The following is a 25,818-nucleotide window of genomic DNA, read 5'->3' on the forward strand; positions in this document are numbered from 1 at the left end:
CCCGTATCGGGTGGCGCGTCCCCACGCTGCAACAGTGAAACCGAAGCACTGCAAATGCCGAGTCCTTGCGGCTAATGTGAGAACCTGTGGATCTGCAGATCTGTTTCCAGACTTAAGTGTTCTAGCGTCGCTACCTAACTCCATGGAACAGAAACCTTTGAGAAGCCAACAGTTGCTTAGCCACTCAAGATATCCTCAGCATTCCATAAGAGCCCGCCACTGGTCCCTATCCTGAAGCAGATGAAAGCAGTCCGTACCTTAATTCTCTAAGACCCATTTGAATATTATGACATGTAGATCCATTGCCAAGTAACGGCTCTGTAAACAGGCGACAGTACGACAGCCGTTGGTAGGGAACACCTCTGTGGATTCGTTGTTTCACTGGCAACGACACGACATGCAATAATGGAAGAGATGGTTTCTGCTCGGTTCGTGCCGGGGCTGTATAATGTTGGGTCAGTTGAGAGTTGCAGTTTTGAGAAGTCATAAGCTGGTAGCTGAGGCCGGGAACAGTTTGGTAACCTGAGGAAGAGGAGGTACGTCCGCCTTTGGAAGCCGCTACCAAGCAATGGCTAGTGAAGACAGAAGTTTTTTTGTGTGCTGTAGTTACATTGATCTTTGGAGTGTGTAACTCGGAGAGACTGTCGTAGTTATTTGTAGTTACGTTCTGAAAATGATCAGTGGGTCCGATTACGAATCAAAACCCCGTCTATAGTCACGCCATGTGGCAATATTGTTCTCCTATTTTCGTCGGGTTTTCCTACTAAAAATTCTGTAAGCATTCCTCATCTACCCTGTAAATTTTCCGACATTTTGTATATAAATTTTTACCTTATTTCTCTGAAATGACGAAGTTGCCTGTGCTTCAATATCATCTGTGCCCATCTGGTAGTGAGCTGCAAATTATGTGAAGAGAGACTAACCGTTTTGTAACGATAACAAAGCAACCCATTAAATTAATTGTTACTTTGGGAAACTGACATGAGAACTTGCAGTACCGTTTATTCAGGGTCACTGGTGCTCCTGCTCTGACGTCCTTCCTTCTGTTACTGCAGCCCTCGTGTGCTGTGCATTTCGCGTCACCATATCGTGACGTGTTGGCTCTTCGTGCCCTACCCTAACAGGAAGGCCGCTCGCTCTTACAGCGGAGATATGACGCCGTGAAGTCCGGTAGAAGTTCCCGGGAGCCTCCATCTTCAGGGTGGAACATATGCTAAGCAAGCCGCTGCTGTGACTGCCTCGCCAAACCTCAGGTTTACCGTGCTCCGTGTCTCCCTTGGGCTGGCCTTTGCTTTGACGTTGCTATGTAGGGATTCAGGTGGGCTCCTATCAGTAGCCACCCCCATTAGGAATCTGCCTCAGGCTATGCTTGAACTAACTCACCCCTCTTCTTTTTTAAGGGTCGAGCTGCACTTCTGACCACCGATGGGCGAGATTTAGCTACCACTTGCCTGGTAGCAGAGGGTGTTGCGTGCCTGTGCCCCACCCCCATACAGTCTTGTAACGAATTTACCAAACCTGTTTCACGTCGGTAACATAAGGACCCCGACAATCAAGTTGATTTCTGGTTTATGTGCCGATGAGCGTGTGGCCTATAATGAATACGACTGTATAACATGGTCATTTTAGGGCAGAGATCACTGGCTCCTTTGGTTAAATAGTCACCAGAGGGTGATGATATTGTAGCGTGTAGAGCCGTTGCTGTGCAGTGACCACGAGATAGGCAGATATACCAGGGCCGTTTGTGGGGCAGATATACCGGGACCGTTTCTGGGTAACGGCTCTGTAAACACATTCCCGCAGCAACAGATCCGAACGCAACAATAGAAGAGCTGTGTTTTCCGTGTTGTCCGTGCCGGCCGTGTTACCGAGCCTCCTGATAGGGAATATTCGTGGTTCTCAGTTCTTTCAGGTAAATTTTGGCATAGTAGGCCACGACCGCTTCCTTCCGCATCCTGTTCAGTTAATCATTCCTCAATCGTTCCACCATTTGACTCCATATTTTCTTCATACTAACAGCGTCGTAAAGCAGCTCACAGAAATGTCTCGGCGCCCGACGCTAATCCGTGCTAATGCCCTTCAGGTCAGGTTACTCCAGTGAACATAATGAAACAATGAGCTGTCAGTTGCGACACTGGATTCAAGTGGTCCGTTCTGTACATGAAGGTGCGCACAATGTTAGTTCAGTGAGTCAGAAAGCGCGTCCCTTACACACTGCAGGATACAGCGACAGTTAGAGAATCATATATGACGTTCACACGACAGTGGTACATATAATTACCAGAGAAAGCTTATGTAACAAATGATGGAGACTTCCTTTTGAATTCTCAGCGGACGGTACACTTGTTTCTTTAAACTAAGCTTCACAGAAGTGGGTAGATACAAAATAAACGTCTGTATTCGCACTGGACTTGTCATAACCGCGCAGCCAAGTTCTCCTTAAGAAATTGATAATTTAACATTCTCTATCTTGAATTGTGTTAAAGCTTCAGTCTTCAGATGGAAGAGGTGAAGTCTATCTGCACATATGGCGTTGAAACCCAGAAGTCTGTAGTATGACTTTAGCAACCTTTAGTTTCTCAGGAAGGACTTGTGTCTCCATGGATTTAATCACTTAAGTTGGTTGGTTAGTCACGTAATTAATCAGTTAATTAGTAAAATAATGAGTTATCATTTAAGAGATTAGTTGGTTGCGTTCTTGGTTAGTCAGTACCTACCTACCTACCTACCCACCCACCTACTCACCTACCTACCCATCTACCTACCTATCTATAGCCTACAGCCCTTTGTTGGACCTTGGATACTTTTCAATTCCTTGATCTTTTACACATTCGGTAAAACTCCTTGGATGGGGATTAGCCTGTCGTAAGGCCGCTACCTGCACACAAGACAACACAAACACAATAGACGAACACAGACATCCGTGCCTCAAATGGGATTCGAACCAACGATCCCCAGAGTTTGAGCGGGCGAAACAGTTCATGCCTTAGATCGTGCGACCATTGTGATGGGCAGTCAGTTGTTTAGTTGGCTGTAATTAGGTAGGAATAATTGTTTTGCTCGAAGTGAACGGAGAAGTTCATGGAGGTAGGCCTAGGCCCACTGGGGCTGTAGTGCCAAGGGGAAAAAAAATGTTTTGCTAGTGGTCTCTTATGTCTGTGTTTCAGTCAGCTGAAGTACAAGAGTTTAAAGTTTGATAAAGTTATTGTGTTTGTGTCAGGAGTCTTTCGATCCAAGAAAAGTGATCCAGAACGGAGAATGCAATTCTTCTAGATTACAAGAGCAACTGCCCCGCGGCCGGGCTCTTTAGAGGAGCCTGCAACAGCGGGAGATGGAATTCAATAAAAGGTCACTCCTTCCCAGAAACAGTCAATTTGTCATTCGAATCCTGGTTAAGTGGAGAAATGAATTAGGAGGAGTTTCCTTGAAAGAAAAGCAACAGAGAAAATGCGCTGTGAAGAAGAAGAAAGCCTTCAGAAATGCTTGAAGAACTTCGAAATTAATATATATAGGAAATCAGGCTTTGTGTCTACAGAACACCAGACGCTGGCTGTTAGCTCAGTCACTAGTCACATTGCAAAGAATTGCTCAGAAAACATTTCGAGAACTTTCGCACGTTTTATGGAAACAATTTTTTAACGTGTTCACTATAGCCCGCCACTTAACCCTATCCTGTGCCAGATTAATCCAGTCCACACCTTACTTCTGATTCATTTTAATATTATCCTACCATTTACATCTTTGTCAAGCCGAATCAGCTTGCTTAGCATATTTTTACATTGAAGATGGAGGCAGTACTTTCCTCCCAGACGTCCGTGGACTTTTAACGGGCTATACGGCGTCACATCCCAGAAGACATCGCTGTGAGAACCTCAGCTCTGACAATAGTTGAATGTCTGTTTTGATTTATCCACTGTTGTGGCGTATAGTTTCCGGCTGGCTCCAGAGCGTAAAGCAATTTGTATTGCGAGTAGGGACGGACAGACTGACGCCTGCCACATCTGGGATATCCCACGACACGTCACGTGGCCACCAAATCCTGCCTTCACAATTTATCTCTGAGCCCTTTTTTACTTCGTCATTCAACTTCTTCCTTTCTGCTTGTCTTAGTGACAAATTTCTGCAGCTCAGATTAAAGTCCCATCCGTTGCCTATTGCAGGACTCCTGGAAACAAAACATAACACGATCATTTTTCTTTCTTTGCGCAGTTTTGCCTGCGGTCCTAGCATTGCGAATTCTTATGCATTTCACATAAGCCTTAATTTATGATACAGTGTTCGGTGTGGTTCAGAGTCGACCCCTCCTTTCTTCTTCGATTCTTTGGGGCCTATTTTTTCGACTATGTCAGAGCTAGGCTATATATTGTCGACTGGTAGGATGAATCATGAATTGGAAAATATCTGGAAGGAAGCAGTCATGGCTTAGTAGAGATACTGAGTGCCCAGGCATTTGCGTGGAGAGGCTGAGAAAACCCAGGAAATACCTCAGAACAGCCGCAATAACAGCCGAGGCTTGGAAGGAGACAACACGAGAACAATACCGCTACGCTATCCTGCTCGATTGTAAGCTTTATTCTTGTTTTGTAGTTTTCTGATTGACGTAATGTGGTACGCGGTAGCGTACTTGGTTGAGGCACTATGCTACAAGCCGGAAGATCGCGGGTTCGATTCCCGATATCATTCTTTTTTTTTCCAATTGACCTAATCCTTCCAGTGACACTATGGCCCTGGAGTCGACTCAGCCTCTAACAGAAATTGGTACCAGGAATCTTTCTGGGGGTAAAGGGCGGTCGGCGCGAAGGCTGACAAACTCACCGCCATCTGTGAGCCGATTGTCTAGATAATGTGGGAGCCTCGACGGCTCACAATCCTATGGCCCTCCACGGCCTATCAGAGGAAACTCTCTGTTTCTTTTGTTTTTCTTTGAATGTGTTGCACTAACTTCGCCAATAAGCGGCGGTCGCTCGGTCGGTATAGTTCGCTTGCGGACTGAAAGCCACCGAGTTTTGTTGCATGGGTCCATGTTCAGGCGTTGTGTGTTATTATCTGTGTGATGTATGCAGTACAGGTTTCTGTTCCACTGTTAGAGGTTTCTCAGTTCCATAATATTCCTTGTATAATTGATAAAATTCAGAGCTGTGTTATATGCTCTTATATTGATCTCTCCATAACTTTTCGTTCAGAGCTTTATTTCAGTTCCCAAATAAATGTCTAAATACACAACGAAAGGAGAAACAACTTAGCAACACAGACCCTTAACGAACCTCACACAAAAAGGGGGAATAACGCTGCCTGGGCCTCAGGACGGCAAATAACACCCCAGTCTCCTATTCTGACAGAAGATGCACGAAGACACAAACCTCAGCGGTTCAAGATGTTAAATATTCAATTCAATTCAATTCTTTATTATTAATGTGCCGAGTCAACAGCCGCAAGGCCAATTACAGACACAGCACAGTGCAGATGAATGAATTACATTATAGTCAAACTTANGCATATGTATTACGATCAATGTAACAGCAGTTTCCTAAACTTGTTGTCATGCCTTCTGAAGATGGTCACAACTGACCGTAACATGTAAAGGCAATATACAGTATAAACGAATATATACTAAGCCGCACTGGAAGTTGTTGTCAAATCACTTTATAATAAATAAATAAAACTAAGTATATTTATTCTGTCCCGTCACACTAGTAAAGTAAATTATAGAATAATTATTAACACCGTCCAGTGTGATTCAGTTTGTAGATTATTGCCTTTATATATCTCGGTCAGTTGACCATTTTCAGAAGACATAAGATCAACATGCTCAAGAACTACTCTTGCAAAGTTCGTAACACATACTTAGAAGTTTGTATATACTCGTATATGTAAAAAATTAACAATTTAACATCTGTTTTCAGGTTTCTGTCTGAGTTTAGCTTCATGTGTCATTGTTACTCTTAAATAAGAATGTATACCACGATATGACGACGTATTGTATTCTTTCTGCAGTAGGGACTAATTTAGAAATATTTAGGTGAATTTCAGGCTTGGAAGCGGGCGAGTAATGCAAGAAACTTATCTTTTTCTTTTCCGGAATTAGAACTTCACACAATAGTTTGAAATTAGGGGTCTACCCAAGAATTTTAAGCAATTAAATTCGTTTAATATGAGTTACAGATATTTTTATGTCCCTTAGTTTAAATAAAGAGTGCTAGTTTGTTAAGCAGTACTGATTCCTTCCAAAAACGCTGTGATGAAAAAAAATAATAATTTTGCCCACGTCCCGTCTTATGAATTTCAAATTAATTAAGGATATATTCACTAGGAAGCGCTTCAATGAAATTTGTTAGAGGATTATGAGCGTAATCNCATCAGAGGAAAATGCCCTACCATAATTCCCTTGGATGTTTGTCTGTTTCAGACCCTGTGTAATCCGACCGGCTTTGTAAGGACAGCGTCTGCAGCGCTCCTTGTGTGTTTTTGGGAAACTATCCGCGGAGGCGTAAGAAGTCCAGGTAATTTGTTTTAAACAATAATTAACTTAACCCTCTGAAGAATGAATATAGAGACAGCAGGTGTTGTCTTGCAGTCTAGCTGCAACTATCAGCGTAACAGCCACGAGGCATCAGTACTAGGTAAACCTATCCCTGTAACAGGCCGTGCAGGCCCATAGGGTTGTGAGACGTCGAGGCCTCCACATTTTCTGTACAGTCGGCTCACAGATGGCACTGAGGTTATCAGTCTTACGCGCCGGGCACACCTTTACCCCAGGAAGATTCCTGCTACTACTTTCTGTTAGAGGCTGAGTCGACCCCAGGGCCATAAAGGGGCTGGAAGGATTAGGTCAATTAAAAATATCCACCTCATCGGGATTCGAACCCGCGACCTTCTGGCTTGTAACAGAGTGCCTCGACAAACTACGCGTACCCCAGAAAGTTACGAAATACAACTTTCAACATAAAGTGGGAAGGAATTCCCCTATCAGAAACCTCGAGCACACAAGACCTTGCCTGCTGGGGGTACGATGCGTCTTCTGAGGTATTTGAGGGACGATGAGAACAGAATTTCTTGACTATTCGAGGGGGATGTCCGGGGGTGATGGAATCGATCCGTGGGACTTCTTTTCATGGCGTCACTATAACACCATAAGGAAAGTATTGCGTCAGAATAAGAGGCGGCCGCATGACCGTAGGACGTCTCCGTGTTTGGATGTATGTTGTTTGCAAAGTCACATGAGAATACTGTGCACTCACGGGCCTTGTAATATCTTCGTGCGTGTACGCTCTATCGTTCTGATAATGATATCCTTTATCCTCTTACTTCCAGCCTGAATTAATTAATTAAACGGAGTCGTTTCGAAATTCTGGAATCCCACCACCAGAGAGGCGGCTATTTTTGTTAGGGGGACGTGGGATATTCTGGGAAATTTATGTAGTAAAATTAAATTCATCGTAATTCTCAGATTAACGCAGATTAATTGTTTAATTTCATGTGTTTGTAAAATATGTATACACATTAACCGATAAAAACATGAAGTATGTTGATTTTAAAATCTAAGCAGTTGAGAGGCTATTCTTTACACGCACTAATTTAGAGGGGAGGTACAAGGTGAAATGCTTGAATAGCTGACGAGGGGCGGGGAGGATGTCTTAATGTAAAGTTCTGAAACCGCCGGTTCAGCACGCAAGAGGACATCACCTGGAGCCAGCTGAATCCAGTGTTGAGAAGCTGTCACTCTGGCTGAGGGAGGGCACAGGTCTTCATGCATCACAAGTGTCAGACTCTTCACTGGACCCGTTCATTGTATTGTAGCAAAGCGAGCGTCTCTTCTTTCTTCGCGACAAAGAGATATCGGTTTCGAATGCCGACATGGAACTGTATGTAATATTCTCTTCAGATTTACTTGTCCTTGTCTGAAGATTCTGCAGGCTGTTTTCTGGCTCTGTCAGCACCTGGACTAGACGTTTGATGAATCATGAATTGGGGAGGATTTGGAAGAAAGCGGTTATGGCCTAATGGACTGATGGAGTGAAGGGGGGGGGGAGCGGAAGCCCACGAAAATCCTTTATCAAGATAGTTGCATCTCAGCCGAGATTCGAACTGAATATACTCCGAATACGAAGGTAGAGCGTTACCCCGGGGCCGGCCTGTTCGTTGCTGCTGTCTGATGTAGGCCTCCACCTAGGAGTTCGGCTTCCCATGTTACACGGAAGTGTAGAGGTTACAGTTTGTACACTGGATTGTCCTGAAGATGCATGCCAGAAGAGTAAGGCTCTTTCTCTCTACGAGCGTTTGTGACGCATGTTGGCGACCCATTGATCAGTCGTGTGGCTGTGTGGAAACAGCTCCATATAAGTCAAAGGATCGCCAAGACGCGTCACAACTGCTCGTGGAAAGGGAGCGTAGATCTCAAAACGATGTTTCTGTACTCAACCCTTCGTGAGTTGTTGTCATAGCTTACATACATGGGCGCCCCCAGGATTTCTTTCTGGGGGTGGGGAGGCAGGAAGCTTGTTTACAAGCTTCGGTTTAAGCCGCTAAGGACAATTCTTACTCAATACCATGCGGTACTAAGGATATAAATTTTATTCCGTTGATATTCAATATAGTTCATGCATTTTTTATTTGGTGTTTTTCCCGATAATCAAAAGGGGGACGGATGCCTAGCTTGTGTACCCCATGTGCCCCCCCTCCCCGCTTAAAATGTGCGTACAGAAATGCTCCGTGGTGTGGGTCGCACGAGATGTGACGCCCACTTGCTGCAAAATGGAGACAGATTCCGATCCAGACGAAACAGAACGAACTTGGATTACAGGCATCAAGGGACAAGAGAGGGGAAGGGAAGGGGGTTAGCTCCGGTACAGACAAGCCCCAATCATGCCATGTTCCCCCCTACCCCACATATCATAATAATTTCCTATGAATTTAATCCTTCGCTAGTTCCGCTTTAATACCGGTATTATCTGAAATGTGTGCTTCGTGGAAACGGTAGAAGGGGAGGTTTGCTTTCTATTTATGCGAATGTGTTGTCACGCAGAAACAGACTGGGAACGAGGGTTCGAATCCCATCAAAAAACTCTACAGCAATACTTGCTCATGGCTTTAACAGCCGTGAGGTGAATTTCACGATTTCTTTTGGTGTTCTCTGTGACGTCCGCTTTAGGAAACTTGAAACGTATTGCTTACGTGGATAATAATTAATGGGTTCTGGATTAGATTAATCCATCTGTTGAAAACTCACCAGTCCTAACTACAAATAATTATAAAACATGAAAAGGTTACTGGAACAATAACACATAAAGTCTTCTTTCAGTACTTTCAACTATTGGATGCTCCTTGAACGAATTCGGTGATTTAAGTCTGTACGAAGCCAAGCCCAATTCCTAAGTCCGCATGTTATATTGCACGTTGATGGACAGACTTCAGGGAGTTTATTTAGAGAGGATTGGTAGCTAAATACGAATCAAGTATTGCTTGTCCTGCCAGCTTTCTGCCACATTATCGGATTTCCAGTGGCGATGCTTAGTCTCTCCAGCAGTTTCTATGGCTAAGCAGGTGCTTCCGGTTTTGCAACTTGGCACGAATATACATTAGAAAAGCCAAGCGTGTCTCTGTTAGGCTCACAGTTCCGCCCGTCGCTGGTTGACCCCCCCCACCACTAAATTGGCGTTTGTGGCTTTACACATAGAATATTTCGGTGGTAACACGTAAAACTGTCCCCGTGCCTAATTAATTAATCACTACGCCATGAAGACGTGTGAGGAAGTGAAAGTATTACTTCACAATTCTTGACGTCCGCACTAGCTGGAGTTGATCGCTCAGTTTCACTCCCCGGCCGCTTTAACTCCCGGGGAAAGAGCCCCGGTATCCATTGTATAGGAGGCTGGGTGTGCCTCAGAGCCGCTCTGGACGGTTTGCAGAAAAGTAAAACCTTTCCTTTGCCGAGAATCGAACCCTGGCCGTCCATCCCGTAGTCCGTTGCTATAGTGACTGAGCTATCCCTGTCACTCATATATTTCGGCGGTTCGTTATGAAATTATTGTGTCGGACGTTGTTCATCGTATTAGATGTATTTAAATTATACGACGTTTCGGAAGTAAAGACGATTGGCAGTATGCGACGTAATTTTGTAATGAGAAACAGACGAGTGTCACAGTCCCGTGGAGTATCACCACAGCGGCTCCCAAACTTTATGCAGTAGCTCACCGCACCTTAGTGAGGAACTCACCGCGCTCACTCTTCTTCTCTTGGCGTGTGTATAAAACATATTTGTAATTTTTTCGTTCTTAATTTAACCCCTCTTAGTAATTACATGCAGCTTGAATTTTAAATCTTTAATAAAGTTTTAAACTTTAAAATCTCTTATACATCACACGTTACGTGTTTCTGCCAGGATTGGTCATCTTCAGGTGTCTCTGAAATTGCTGTTGAAACTGCTGTGCTTCCGTCCGTAGGTTCAGTTTGTGGGGTGTGACCTCGTCTGTGTGTCCATGTGTCCTGTGCCGATGGGTGGTTCCTCTCATTTCGTTGTGTTAGCCTTCAGCCTTGAAATCAACACATCTTACGCTGATACAAATTAATTATATTTATGAAGATATTACAAACGCTCGAAGTCAAGTTATCGACATTTTGAGATGTAATAACTTAAATTTTACTATACAAGTTTCCCAGAACTTTCCCTCCTACCAACCAAATGCCACCCCTCAGGAAACGGGCCCCGTTGCTAGGAAACCGCTGGAATACTTAAAGAAAATGAACTCTAAAAACACATACGCTTTCTACATTACCGTTCACTCGAATGTCCGTTTTCGTTTTTCCATATAATCAGGGCGTATGGGAGGGGAGGACATGTAGAAAACTTGGTAGGACCACCTGAAGGAAACAGACCACTAGAAAGATCTAGGCATAACTGGGAGGGTAATATTGTAAAGTAACTAAAATAAATAGGATTTCAGGCATGAAATTGTTTCATATGACTCGGGATAAGGGACAGTGGCGGGCTGTTGCCAGTGAGGTAATGAACCTCCGGTTTCAGTAAAATTCTGGGGATATTCTTGAGTAGTTGAGTGACTGTTAGTGTCTCAAGGAGGACTCAGCTCTTTTGAGCTAGTGTAACATACCTTACGTTGGTGTGAGGTTCAGAATGTTCAGTGCCTTACTGTCCCTCTTAACCTTGCTCACTCATTCACTCAAAAATTCAAAGCCAAATTTATGTTACGACCGACGGTCAATCTGTCAGTCTATCATGATGTCAAGCCCCCATCTAGGGGCCAAGACTGGATTTTTATTACTGTCAGACAGTTGTGCATTTGTTAATGTGAGGGACCCTCTCTGATGAGAGGACGGGTCTGTCGTTTACAGCTGCTGTTGGTCCTCGCCAACGCAGTCATTCTCGGGTCCGAATCCTGCAGGACTGTCTCGGATATCCCCCGGGAACAGGGTGGCCCAGTTATACTCCCAGGCACTGAGTTCCCATCTCGTCGCCTCCTACGACTCCCAAGGCTACGGTGGAGGTATGCGAACCCGCCACCACGGTGGTGGGGTGGGAACTAATTAAAAGTTGTCGCGCCTCCCTATAAACCACGGCGATCTTATGTTTCTTATTTTTTGCTGTAACTGACTGTACGTGTTAAAGTAACCGTTCTGAGGCGGGGTATGTGTACCCCCAGTGGTGTTCGTGGAGCCCCAGGAGGAGATGCATATGACACATTTCATAAAGACGTCAAGCACATTTCGTAAGGATGTGAAGGTTTCTTTGCAACTTTTCTATGTGTGGAGCAGGTAGGTTTTTATGCTTCTGTGTCTTGTTGCATTTGTAACAGACTATAGAACGTGGTTTGAGATAAGAAGTAAATTTGCACAGAAAGGGGGCACGCAAAGTTTCACTTGAGAGCAAGGGGTGCGTAAGTTTCACAAGCTACTTAGTTTCTTTGTGACTCGTGTGTCTAAGCCCATTCTGCTGCTTAGTTATGTGAACGTAGTCGAACTCCTGTAACAGCACAGAGCAACTGCTCCTGAGTACCGCTTAGTGTGCCTTCCTGTCTCGAGGCACTCATTTGCTTCCAGCTTCAGGTTTATTTGACATTTCCCTTGCCTACCGCTGGGCACGCGGTAACGTAGTTGGTTGAGGCACTGTGCTACAAGCCGGAAGGTCGCTTGCTCGATTTCCGATGAAATCATTGTATTTTTCAATTGACCTAATTCTTCCAGCCGCACTATGGCCCTAGGGTCAACTCAGCCTCTAACAGAAATGAGTACCGGGAATCTTCCTACGGGTAAAGGACGGCCGGCGCATAAGGCTGACAACCTCACAACCAACTGTGAGCCGATTGTCTAGAGAAAACGTGGGAGCCTCTACGTCTCAAAACCCTATGGGCCTCCACGGCCTGTTACAAGGTAATTTTACCTTTTTTACCTTCCATGCATCTTTTCCTGCAATACATCCATAACCTTCTGGGCCCTGTAGGTTAGCAGTTGTTTGGACAATAACATTTTCTTCATAACATTAGTTTAATTTCGTCATTCATTTCGTTATGACAGAGATTGCTAACACATCATCAGCAACCGTTAGCTTTAGAAAGAAGTTTCATCTCAGTAATGTAATTCTACATTTACATTCTTTTGTAAAGTTTTGCGATAACAGTAAAAACAGGTCTTTTGTATGTATGAATGCGATACAGCGGACATGCACAGTGTGTCCAGGTTCTGTTAGGACTGTGTTCATTAAAAATACAAGACATGTATTATTTTCAAAATTTCACTATTTTGATTCAAAATAGTCTCCTTCTGAATCAATACATAGCTGGAATCGATTGAAAAGTTTTCGAAAACAGTCAACGTACTCCTTTTGGGGAATCGCATTTAAAACTGCGGAGCCAAATCGGCGAATACGGAGGATGATCAAGGACTGTGATCCATTTTCTGGCCAAAAAATCGACGACGATCTTCGATTTGTGGGCTGGGGCATTGTCGTGGAGGAGCGACAAGGAACACTGCTCCCGATATTCAGGTCGAATTCGAAGAATTCTTGCCCACAAACGATTGAGGACTCCGAGATAATAATCAGAATTCACTGTTCGACCTTCTGGCAGAAACTCCTTGTGAATTATTCCTTTGGAATCGAAGAAAACGGTTAGCAGTGTCTTTACTCGACTCTTTTGCATGCGCACTTTCTTTGGTTTCGGCTTTTTTGGGCTCAACCACGCTGCACTCTACCGCTTTGTGAGAGGCTCATATCATGTCTCGTCACCAATAACAATCGATTTTGTAAATTTTGTATCACTTTGGACTGACCGTACATGTCTTTGCAGTGTTCCTCTCTGGCATGTCTTTCATTGCCTGACGGCGCGTGCGGTACAAACCGCGCACAGACCTTCCGTTTGGCCAAACCCTTGGTCAAAATTTGATGCACAGTACTTTTTGGTATTCCCAAAAGCTCCTCGATGAGTCTTGCAGGAACACATCTGTCTGATGCAAGGATTTCGGTCACTTTCTTCACATTTTCTTCAGTGCGACTTGTTCTCGGCTTTGATGCACGTGGAGCGTCTTCAGTGTCCTCCTTGCCGTCACGAAATACAGCATACCATCGAAAAATGTTCGAGCGACTCAAACAATCACTACCGTACACACTTTTCATCATTTCGTACGCTTCTCCGGCTGTTTTGCCTAACTTCAAACAAAATTTAATATTGGCTCTCTGTTCAACCGCCATTTTCCGACGAGCGTCAGACCAGTACTGTTACATTCAAGGTCAGAACACATGATGCAGCGATGCTTGCGCTTGAAATTATAAACAGACACAGCTGAAACTTCAAGACTCTTAACGCTACAACTCGCCAACAGATGGGACTGCAGGGCAAAATTAAAAAAAAAAAAGAGTCCTAACGGATCCTGGACACACCGTGTATACTTCGAGCTGCTCTCTGCAGCCCGCGAGCCATGCAGTCTAATTCGTGTGTCAGATCTTTACAGAACGGCAGTGTTACAGGATTATATAAAGTTTTTCCTTACACTGTTATCCGTTTCACTCCATCACTGGTCCGGTTGCTAGGCAACCATAACTAGTTCCGGAGTAATAAAGCGAATTGTATCTATGTTTCGTTACACGTGGTTTCACACTCCCAGAGTCACGAAGCACTAACATATTGTGATGGGTCCCGCCGGAATCGGAACCAAGGACTGTGCTGAAGAAGGCCAACAGCAGTTTACCCGATTCGACCCTATTTCGATGCTTTTCAGCTATTCGTAAAACGATCGCTATCCGGCGCCACGACGCTAAGTTTAGCCGTCTGTCGCTCGACGTGTAACATATGGAGAACCGTTGAACGGATTTGCATGAAATTTGGTGTTGGAGAGTTTTACTAAAATATATCGAAACGTTCCATTATTTGGTGATGATCAAGAACAAGAAATGGACAATTTTCACGAATGTGTTTGTGTTTGTAAGCCAACATTTGCAATCACGGTGACTGTGCAAAGTTTTATTCAAGGTAAAAGTAAAGTTGTCCCTGTGCTTAATTAATTAAGCACTATGCTATGAAGACGTATGGAAAGTGGATGTATAGCTCCACCATTCTTGACCACGGCGCTATAGGGAAATGAGTGGTCAACTTCACGCCCCTACCGCTTTAACTCAGTACCGATTAGATACCAGGCCGTGTTGGCCCTAGAACCGGTCTGAAAGCTGTGCAGAAGAGAATAAAACCTCCCCTCCCAGGAAAAGAACTCCGGTCTTCCACCCCATAGCCCGTCATTATACCTACTGAGCTATCCATTCTCTCAGTTTTGAGATTGTATGCGACGTGATTAACCCAGAAAAAATCTGTACCTTGATAATAAATTCTTCCAAACAAGAAAAAGGTAGTGAAATACTGTAATGGATTTGATCAGCGCAACAATAGAGGAAGTTGTGTTTTCTGGAGAGCCGACAGACGCGCCAGTAGATTGGCTAGATAGCGATCATGTGATATGTGTTTACTGTAGGTCCATGTCCGTTCCACGGATATGTAAGAGTGACAGAATTCGTTCAGGGGCAGTTACAAGTCAGTCTTAAGCTGGAGGAGAGAGTTCAGAAGAATTTTAGTTCCGAGGTTCCAGAGAGATTGAGGACGAAATTGCGAGACGACTTCATAGTGATTTGAAATGTTCGTTTCTGTGTTGAGATCCGTTGCCAGGAGACGACTAGTGGAAACTGAGAATCCTAGTGCGTGTGCAACGGTGGACTGTAAATTGTGTAAATCAGCGATAGCGCTGTAGTAATTGTAATTAAGAGATATTGTAACCGAAGCGCCAATAAATCCAATCATCCTAACCGGAGCCCGTAATTTCGTCACGCGTACCACCCTACACATGACAACACAGTGACAAGAAGAATGATTTTTAATATATATGGAATTACAAACAGTAAAAATTGTCTTCACAAGATTCCGAATTTAGACGGCCTATGTGTGATTCCGGCACGCTAGCTCGTGACGTAACTTTACATTCGGACACTAGCAGCAGAGAATTTGTGGCTTAATGAGTCGCCGCGTGTATAGTAAAGTAATTGGTTCATGCATACTTGCCGTACTGAACCGTGAGCTGTGCGTCTGTTTTCAGGGCCGATAAATGCAGGTAGCTGTTATCTCAGCCTCTGGGGCATCCTTGCGGCAAGGGAACCTCAGATCACGCCACTGCCCGTTCAGTATAAATTATTCAGTTGCTTAATTACCCTTCGCTCCACCCCCTGAATCCCAGTGCTTCCACCACATGTTCCTCTGCCACACTTTTCTTGATTTCTATTGCACACTCTCTGGAATCTGAGGTTATCACAGCGGTAGCTGTGCAGAGTCCAATATTCTGTTATGTGATTGCATGTAGTTCGGTAGAAGTTCACCGACGTTTCGGTGAAACTATTGCTTCCATCTGCAGGATAGAAGAGTAAGCAAGAAACAAGCGAAAAGCTGGAGGCAGTATGTGCCCTCGAAACTTTTCCAAACCGTTACCTGTCTACATGACGTCACGTCCCAGAAAATTGTAAACTTTTAAATGTCACATAAAACTACTAATTTGTGCTTCTTCTTTCAAATGGAACTGTTCGGTCGACCCCATTCATGCATACAAACAAACCCTTATATTTATTGCATACAGAAGTTGTTGAGAAAGCCTCAATCAGGAAGTCCAAGAAAGAGATGGGAGTGTGAGTTTCAGATTAATGTTAGAGAGGAGGTTTTCCGAGGATCGGGGGTACTTTTGCCCTTAAGGAAATATAATTCTCCAAGTAAAAATATTTTTTGTACGCTGAACCAGTTATGAAGGACTTGACATTATTCGAAATGGTTTTTAGTTTTTCCTCTGAAAATTCGAAAATTTCAAAAAGTAGATATAATTGTCACGGCACAGATATTTACCCATTTAGAACCCCAAATTATTCTGATATTAAAGCATCAGTTCGCCATTCGATATAGCTACTGGTCTAGGACTGTAAACCGAGGAATCGGAGCTCGATTCCCGGCACGTACAAAGGGTTTCTCTCTCTTCTACAGTGCCTAGACTGGTTCTGGGGCCCACCCAGCCTCCTATTAAATGGGTACTGGGGGCTCTTTCCCAAGGGTTAAGCGTAGTGTGGCTGACATCTCATCGTCATCTGTTGCAGAATAATGCGATAAGGGCACCTCCACTTCCCCATTCGTCTTAATGGCGTACTGCATAGTTCAGAACAGGTGAACCTTAGTTATTTCACCGCGTACCTCACAGAAAAACCTATTAACCATTCATTATAAACACCCGTTGGCCAAAGCTCTTTAGGGAAACTGTCTGTGTTTATTGTGGGAACCATACGGATCACAAATACACTGTGTGGGCAGAATGCAGAGTTGTATGTTAAAATATGCGGTACATATAGTTACCAGTGTGCTTTAAGTTGTTAATAATGTGTGTGAACATTTTTGAAAGGAATTTTTAAATTTTCCAAAATATTTTGTCTGTCCGTTTACTAGAACAAGTTGTATCCTTCTGCGTGAACTTCCTGGGTTTCCCAGGTCCGTAACTAGGATGTCATAGCAGAGAGAGCGACCTACCGCCAACGTCACGCCTAAAATCAGATTGTTCGGGGAACTGCTACAAAATAAATTGGGTACCTTCCTTCGAAGAATTTCGAAACAGCGTCAGGGAAGCCCGTCCGCGGCACAAAATAACGAAGCTGAGGGCGATACTAAGAAGTACAAATGTTCTCACGCGACTGAGTTACACGTGAAGTATATTTGCGTACTATTTGTTGCCGGGGCGGGGGGAAGCCGCTTGGAGCTAGAAAGGGGAAACAGTGCAACTGAAACTGTCCATCTTACGCTACAGAACCCGTCTGTGATGGACTGACGGACGGAACCCAGCCACTGGACTGTACCCCACACGAAAATTAAAATTACATACAAGGCTTCTTTTATGGATTATTTATCGATGTTATCGGCACGCGGTAGCGTAGTTGGTTGGGGAACTATGCTACAAGCCGAAAGGTATCGGGTTCGAATCCCGATGAGTAGGATTTTTTCAATCAACCTAATCCTGCTAGCCTCACTATGGCCCTGGGAGCGACTCAATCTCTAACAGAAATTAGTGTCAGGAATCTTCCTGGGGGTAAAGGGCGGCCGACGCGTAAGGCTGGCAACCTCACAGACATCTGTGAGCCGACTGTCTGCAAAATGTTGGAGCCTCGACGTCTCACAACCCTGTGGGGCCTTCAAGGGCTGTTTCAGGGATAAGTTTATCTTTACCTGTATCAACATGTAGACCGTACTGTCGGATGGTCGGAAAGGATTTGGAAGCAAGCGATGTACCATCCTGGTATATACATGAAGGGACTGAGGAAATGCACGTAATACCTCAGTCAGGAAAGCTGGTGCCTCGACCGAGATTCAAATCCGAGCGCAAGCAAGAGCTACACCAAGCTGCGCAGTAAAAGGAACTTCATTTAAATTGATTTCGATAATTCCATTTAAATGCGGATAGAACCCAGCAATGCGTCTGGGTTATGCCAGAAGCTCAGACTGTGCAGCCGGTCATGTCGCAGTTGAGGCAGTTGCCTAGAGGGACTGAAGAAAACCAAGGAATATCTTGCTCAGGATAGTGAATTACTGGCCGAGGCACCGAATGTCCAGATTAAATTTTTCCGTGGGTCTTCTCAGACCCTCCGGCAGAATGCTAGGATAGTACTTGAGATTATGCTAAGGTTGCTGCTTTCCACGTCCCTCCGATTCAGTATTCAGCAGTGAACCTACCATGCGTCTTTAAATATACGCTAAATGCATGAAATGAACCACGCATAAGTTACAGTTGTTTAATCGGCTTATTATATTTTCTTTCTGTAGTTCGTGACTGCATGAAATGACTTTTTTTAGATATGCCAGTCGTTATAGCGATGGGCGACCGGGTTTCGATTCCCGGCAGGGCTCTTGTGCCCACCCAGCCCCCTATGAAATGGGCATCGGAGACCCTTTCCCTGAGGGTAAACCCAGAGGGGCGTGAAGCTGACTACTTGCCTCTGTTTGGTGTCGAGTTGAAGAATGATGGAGCTGTACCTCTATTCCCCCATACGTCTTCATGATGTTGTGCTTAATCGTTTACTCACAGTAACAGATTTACGTTTTGTCTTTAACATTCATGAGTATATCGCGTGAGGAATATGCGGGCAGCCCTGAACACCCTGTAAATGCGCAGGGACTCTCGACAGCATTTGTGCAACAAGGGAATATAACACTTTCCTCACGCAGCGGCGCACGCGCGTTACACATGTTTAGTTCACAGTAAAGTGTGGCACTTGCAGGATGAATAAAGCCATTTGCAGGGATTTCAGCCGCCCTTCATCTCCCGCATAAAAGTGACAGGGGCATCCCCCTTTACTGACTGTACCTGCCAACTTCCCCTCCCTGTTTACGTATCCATTAGTAACACATGGTTTGAACCCAGAGGTCCAGATCAGTGTAACATGACTCTATTGAACTATATTGAGAGGCCTCGAGTTCAATCAGCCAATCATGAGCAGTACAGCAGAGATCATTATTAATTCTCACTTTGATTTCCGGCCGTTACTGAGCCCTGCACGTAAATAACCCGCTATGTACGAGTATATAAGCTGACATCNTTTTCTCGGGGCTTGACCTCTGAGGTTCTCGCAGCGTTGTCCATGGAGAGAACTGCCTTCTGGGATCTATGATGGACGTTCACCGACATTTCGGACCGCATTGTTCACGGCCGAAGAATAAACCAATAAGTGAAGTTATTCTGCTTGATTATTTGACTAAATCTTCGGCCCTGAATGTTGGGGCAATAAGTTCCTCCGGAAGTGCCGTAAATTTTACCAGACTGCACGGTATCACATCAGAGGACTTAACATCTGGATTTGGGCGTTTCAGGTGGTTTATTTTCCGTTTTTGTTTCACGAAACAAGAATCGATGTAACTACTATGCAGAAGCTAATAGTTTCTCAGGTAGTCCAGTTATGCGCCACGTTTTATATTAACCCGGAGGTTCATTACCGTGTTCACAAGAGCCCACCACTGGACCCGATTATGAGCTAGATGACTCAAATCGACACGCAGACACCTTATTTCTTTCGGATTCATATTAATATTATCCTCCAATCTAAGCCTGTATATCCCAACTGGCATCTTCCTTTCGGGTTATCCGACTTATTCCTCTCATCCGTGCTACATTTCCTACCAGTCTCTTCTTAATTTGGTCAGTGCAACAAAATGTATTTGGTGGAGGTTGAACTATAAATTTCCTTATACCAAATTTAGCTGCACTCTATGAACATGCATGGGGGAGTGGAAGCATAGCTCCACCCATTGATAAGCTTGCGTTAGATGGATATGAGCCGTCGCTTCATTCTCCGGCCGCTTTAACCCCGGGGAATGAACCCTCAGTTTCCAGTGAATGGGACACTGAGTGGTAGAGAGAGCCGGGAATCGAACGCCGTGCATAAAGGTCACTACACTGTTAGTGTCCCCTGAAGGGCGCCCATTATGTACAGGGTTCTCCATCCACTAGTTACTTCTCTCTATGTAGCTCTCTACAGAGCTGTAGTGAATGTGCATGTATAGTAAGGACGAGATACGGACGGGGGTTCAATTCCCGGCAGAGGCAAGAACATTTTACTCCTTGTCCACGCTGTCGAGACCTGCTCTGTGGCCCACCCAGCCTCCTTTCCAATGGGTACCGGCGGGCTGTTTGTTTTCCTGTGGACAAAGCGGCGAGGCCGTGAAACTGACCATTCCACCTTCTAGTGTCGAGGTCAAGAATGGAGCAGCTGTACCTCCACTTCGCCATACGTATTCATGGCGTGGTGCTAAATTAATTAAGCACAGGGTGAACTTCGTCTATCTTTTTTGTATTTAAAGATATCTCAGATTCTATTGCGTCGAATGGAACGATCCTCAGAGAATAGTAACTTGGAAAGGATTCGGATTGAAGCCTCCCCGGCCTGACTAACGGAGTATCCCAGGATTTGTCCCGAGGGACTGATGAAAAAACCACGAGAACAAGAATGTGTGTCCGGGAAGAGATTCGATCTTGGCACCTCTCGAATACAAGTGAGGCGCGTTGCACGTGACCACCGTGTGGGCAGAATGCAAAGATTTTCATATTCATCCTCTAAGCTCTCAGTTCTGTTTTTGCCTAATTTAGAATAAATGTCGAAACACATACTTGCACGTGCAAGCCAACCTGGACGGAACCTGACCTGTCAGGGACATACTGTGCACAGGAGTTGGACAAAGTAATGAAAATACTAGATATACTGTGTAAGATTTCAGGTTTTCACTGCGGTGACTATGAAGAATGCCGTCTTTTGGGATGTGGCGCCGTGTAGATCTTGTGTGAACCGTGGTTTCGGAAGAACATATCGCCTCCATCTTATACCCTGAAGATTGGTCGATTCGTTCCTCCGAAACGTCGGTTCACACAACATCCGCACGGCTCCACATCTCAGAAGACCTTGTACACAATAGAGCCGCAACCCTTCCTGGGTTGAGCGTGTACAAGTTTCGAACAGTCTCTAGCGAAATTCTATGCCGTTCTTCTTGAAGAACAGCTTCAAGTTGCTTTAGAGATGTTGGAAGTGGGACTCTGCGAAACTGACCAGAATTGTTCGGTAATGTTCAGATGTCCACCAACCGCAACTGCGGTACAGCCCGAACTCAGGCCGTTACTCCGTGTGAGTTGTATTGGGCTGTGGATTTGGTTGAGTTTTCCCCTGTGGTTAGGCTGTGCTGCAGAGCAACCCCAGTGTAGGCCTCCCCCCTTTTTCTTTTAACTCTCACTCTCTCTCTTTCTCTTGTTCAATGTGAGCTTATATCACTTTCCCTTGCTCTGTAGTTTCAATATCGGGGAGTGCAAAGCCAGCTTAGAAATGCGGAGTGCCGCACAGTTCTAGTGTCCCCATAGTTTGTGTCTGTGCGCAGTTATCAGAGTTGCGAGTCCCCCCAAAAGTGGGCGCCGCTGTGGTCACAGCCACGGCTCCGCACCGCAGAGTACAGGGACATCGCAAACTTCCGTTCCGCACAAATGGACAACATCCCATTGTTACTGCGTGTTACAGATGGCGAGAGGAGCCGATGTCAGGATATTGACGGATTTACGCGTTTTGAGCGACCTTCCGCCCCCCTGAACACGAAGTAGTTGTACCTGGAATACCGTTTATATGTGGGCCTCGCTGGTGCCTGAATGCTGCATTTCATTCATATTGTACATTCAGGACGGTGCCGGGTGTGTGGCTACTAACAGTAGCATGATACTATCCGAGCATTTGTCTGGCGTGACTGACGAAAACCACATAGAACTTCAGTTATCATGCTGGTGTCCTGTCCTAGATCCGAACCGATTACATCCTGAAATACAAGTCTTCAACTTTACCATTCTGCTAGTCTGCTCTGTCTGGACGATAGTGGCATGTTACGTCGCGCGAAGTGGTCGTGGCATATTTTAAGGTAGGTTCCTGCTATCTAGGAGAGACTCGGGAATAACACGGAAGCATGCTTCTCATGCTCTACAGACCCCCCAGTTACATTTACCAAATCGAGAAATTCGCAGTTAATCGGATAATAGAAATTTCGCCTCACCTGTCGTCAGTGGTTCACAAAATTAAGAATCCGAATTGGCTTGAACACCCAGGCTAGTTAGTACTGCTCAGATCCTGGACAGTTTCCATGCAGGAGACTTGACATATCGCGCCTTTTCCTAGGACGCGCCCCATGATTTTCTCCATCTTTCCTGCTGTTCGAGGTATCGCCTCGTTACTTGTTACTTGTGCTGCGGGTTGGAATTTTCGACCCCGGTGTTGCACGGTTTGTATAAATAGAGCTACCGTGTGCGCTTGTCGTGGCAGATGGTATCGCAGCGCTAACCTTTCGTGACAGTTTAAATTTAGAAGCAACATGAGCCTTCTTTTACCTTAAACTTGGTCGTTAAAAGTGTTAATATCATGGAGCAAAATCGTACAAGTAAAAGGCAAAAAAAAAAAAAATGTTAAAGTTGTCCCTGTGCTTAATTAATTATCATGTCATGAAGACGTATCAGAGAAGTGGAGGTGTAGCTCCAACAGTCTTGTCCTTGACACTAGATGGTGGTGAATGATCAGCTTTACCCCCCGACCGCTTAACCGCTGGTGAAAGAACTTCGATGCTTATTGGATAGGAGGCTCGGTCAATCCCATTTCCAAAATCAGCTCTCTCTTACATGCCACAAGCAATTATCTTAACTTCCGGATGGAAACTGACTTTTTGCCAGAAGTCCGGCATTAATTACACGAACCCTAACGTTAGTCCCTATTTGTGCTGTTTCTTTGTTTGGAAAAAAAAAATTTATTTACAGAGTTTGTTCCATGCATATGCGTTAGACGAGCAAGGAACAAGTTTATATGGCATGTTGAAGGAAAATATATGAACATATGTATACATATATACATATTGTAACGGATTTGATCAATGCGTTGCTAAGCAACGGCTCTGTAAACACGGTCCAACACGCAACAATAGCTGAGGCCGTGTTTTCTGTGTGTAAAGCGTAAATAAACGCGTTCGTCCTATCCCGAACCCGGTGTTTAGTCACTGATACACGTGACAATACGCACGTAGATTCATATTCGTGGGCATTCGTGACAAATAAGCACGTCAGAGTCAAAGTCACTTTGCAGCTGGCGGTTTACCGCCATTCAGTTCGTCTTGGCGACAAGCCCCTTGAGGCTCATGACCAATGTTTCTTCGACTGAACCCTTGCGGTAATTGTCCTTATGTAAGATCCTTTCTGACGAGAAGATTGGTTTCTCTCTTATGAATATGCTTGGCTTTTGCCAAGTGTACGTATCGCGCATATAGCAGGCTATTGAAGATTCCTCCTTGTGCACTATATACAAGTCCTCTGTCAGTACAGGCTTTGCAAAGCAGATCATGCCCATCTTACGTATCTTACGCTACAACTGGAGCTTAGACACTTGACCGCCGCCAAGTTTAAGCCCTCTTATATTTTCTCTGTCTCGCTTCTCCTTGTCCTATGCTCCGAACATGTTCATGCTCATGATTTTGTTTGATTTCTGCCTGTTGCTTGCACAATTTTGTTATATAATCGTATACTAACGGAAGGTTGAAAGCATAATTTTGAATGTTAAAGCAGATGGTGCATATAGTTACCATTTTGGTTTGAAGAGTTAATTCCGATCTGTCGTTTTGTTTTTCTCTTCAAACTGTACAGTAATTGAGTGCTACCATTAATTTTTGGAGAATATGACACATCGTCCCCCTCGTCCAATCCCCGCTTGTGAAATCATTGCATCTACAAGAGCCCTGTAATTATTTCTATTGTGACATAATCATGTCAGAGTGACGGCTTCCGAGACCATTAATTTTATTCAGAGTCCCGCGAGGAAACTGAACACAGCGTTCCCAGCTCCCGGCACAGCAGAACTGTGGCCCAGTGATTCCGTGGACCTGACCGGAGCTTGTAGCCTCCCCACGATTTGTGGCATTCACAAAAACCCGTCACGCCAGCGGCCAGATGAATCCAGCCCACGCCCTCCCTGTCCGCCGCTTTGCTTTAAGATTTGGTATTTCCTTTGCTTAAGCCCTTCGAAATATCCCGCCCGAATGTGACGCTGCCTAATATAAGGATTTATTTTAAGGGATCCGGGGTAGCTCAGTCGGTATAGCAAAGGGCTGCAGGCTGTACGACCAGGGTTCGATTGCCGGCAGGGGCAAGAGATTTTTTCTACTCCACAGCTTCCAAACCGCCCCTAGCGCCCACCCAGTCTCATAATCAAAGATTACTCTTTGCGCCGGGTTAAAGCGGCCGGATCCTGAAGCTAATCAATCACTTACCTGCATCTAGTGCCGAGGTCGAGAATGGTGGACCTAAACCTCCACTCCACCATAAATCTTCATTACGTAGTGCTTAATCGCTTAATTAATGAGCACAGGGAGAGTTTTTCATCATTACCTTTATATTTTATAATGAGATGCTACTGCCCAGCCCAAGCCCCATGACGAAGGACCACCCCTTGTCGACTGTCCCCTCTGCCTACGATAGCACCTGCAGTGAGGAGGGATGTACAGGTGTGTGTAATGAGACATTATGTAAATTGTGCTTGTGTATGCAGCGCACAAAATGGCGGCTGGAAGTGTGTCCCAAAGGAACGGGGATTGTGCGGCACGAAGAGGAGGGAATTTCATTTGTTGTAAATGAGACCGGAGAAGGAAGGATTAGCGTTTTGTTCAGATGTCCCGAGCAGCAAGACTTCACTTGTCTCCGGCTCACACTAACCCCACAACTAAATGTCTAATTCTTTCATTCGGAGACAAGATGCCTCACTCCCTCTGGAAGAGGGTGTGGGGTGGGGGCTGTGGAGAAAATCCTCGTCAGCTCCTCGCCAGGCTTGTTTCTGTCTCAAGTAGTGGAGACAAAGCCAGCATTGGCGTCAGACGACAGGCGAGCTCAATGGTTGCGACTCAAACTGTCTTTGTAATCAGGTGACATTTCGGAGGAACGTGCTGCCTCCATCCTCAGTGTCGAAGAATAAGCCTGCTTCATGCTGGCATGAAGCAGGCAGCAAGTAGAGCGGCTCTTGGACACATGTTCCAACGAAACGTCTGTTGACTTTCAACGGACTACACGGCGTTATGTCCCAGTAGACAGAACTGATTATAACCAACGCTGTGAAAATCTCATCCAATATTCTGCAGAAATTACCTCTCTGCTTAATTAGGCACCACCTCATTAAGGCGTATGGGGGCGTGGTCGTATACACCCATGCATTCGTAAATTTGAAATATGTGGAGTTAAGTGGTTAGTTTTAGGGCCCGAATAGATGCCATCTTTAACAAAGACGTGTGTTCTTTTTTTACCTATTCCACCTTAGTGGTAAATATGTACACCATCTATTTTAACATTCATAATCCATGTATTTTTCCCACAAAGTTTTTATATGCTCCCTATGGTTCTCACAATAAACAGCGACTGTTTCCCTAAACAGAATTAACCGGTTGGGCTCTGTAGCGGAGATGTAATGTGTTTCCTCTGAGGTACGAACTGAATTTTTGTATATGAATTTATGAAGTTACTAAATTAATTTCGGTTCGCAAAGATTTACACGCAGAATTGTTTATTTCTTTAATTAAAACGAATTCCTTTAATTTTAAAATCCTCTGCTTAGTTGCTTATATTCTCACTCAAACAGAACATTTCCTCCTGCTTATGTGCGGTATGTATGGTATTTGACGTAAAGAAGCGCACAGACTGCGTTCTCTTGCTTGTAGACTCACGCGTCACAATCCTGTACAAACATCTATGCTATGGTAGGGCTGGTTTGTTGTT

At 44.7% G+C, this 25,818-nt stretch overlaps 1 protein-coding gene across 5 annotated transcripts in view; it reads left to right on the plus strand.

The window, feature by feature from the left end:
* The window catches only part of LOC111874138, a 611,561-nt gene that overhangs the window by 396,697 nt on the left and 189,046 nt on the right, over positions 1 to 25,818 (plus strand). For all 5 annotated transcript variants that reach the window (XR_002844492.2, XM_023869365.2, XM_023869368.2 and 2 more), the window contains one exon: positions 6,407 to 6,500. The gene's annotated coding sequence lies outside the window, so the exon portion shown is untranslated. The remainder of the gene's footprint in view (positions 1 to 6,406; positions 6,501 to 25,818) is intronic.

The sequence above is a fragment of the Cryptotermes secundus genome, unplaced genomic scaffold (genome assembly GCF_002891405.2).
Source record: "Cryptotermes secundus unplaced genomic scaffold, Csec_1.0 scaffold26, whole genome shotgun sequence".
NCBI lineage: Eukaryota > Metazoa > Arthropoda > Insecta > Blattodea > Kalotermitidae > Cryptotermes > Cryptotermes secundus.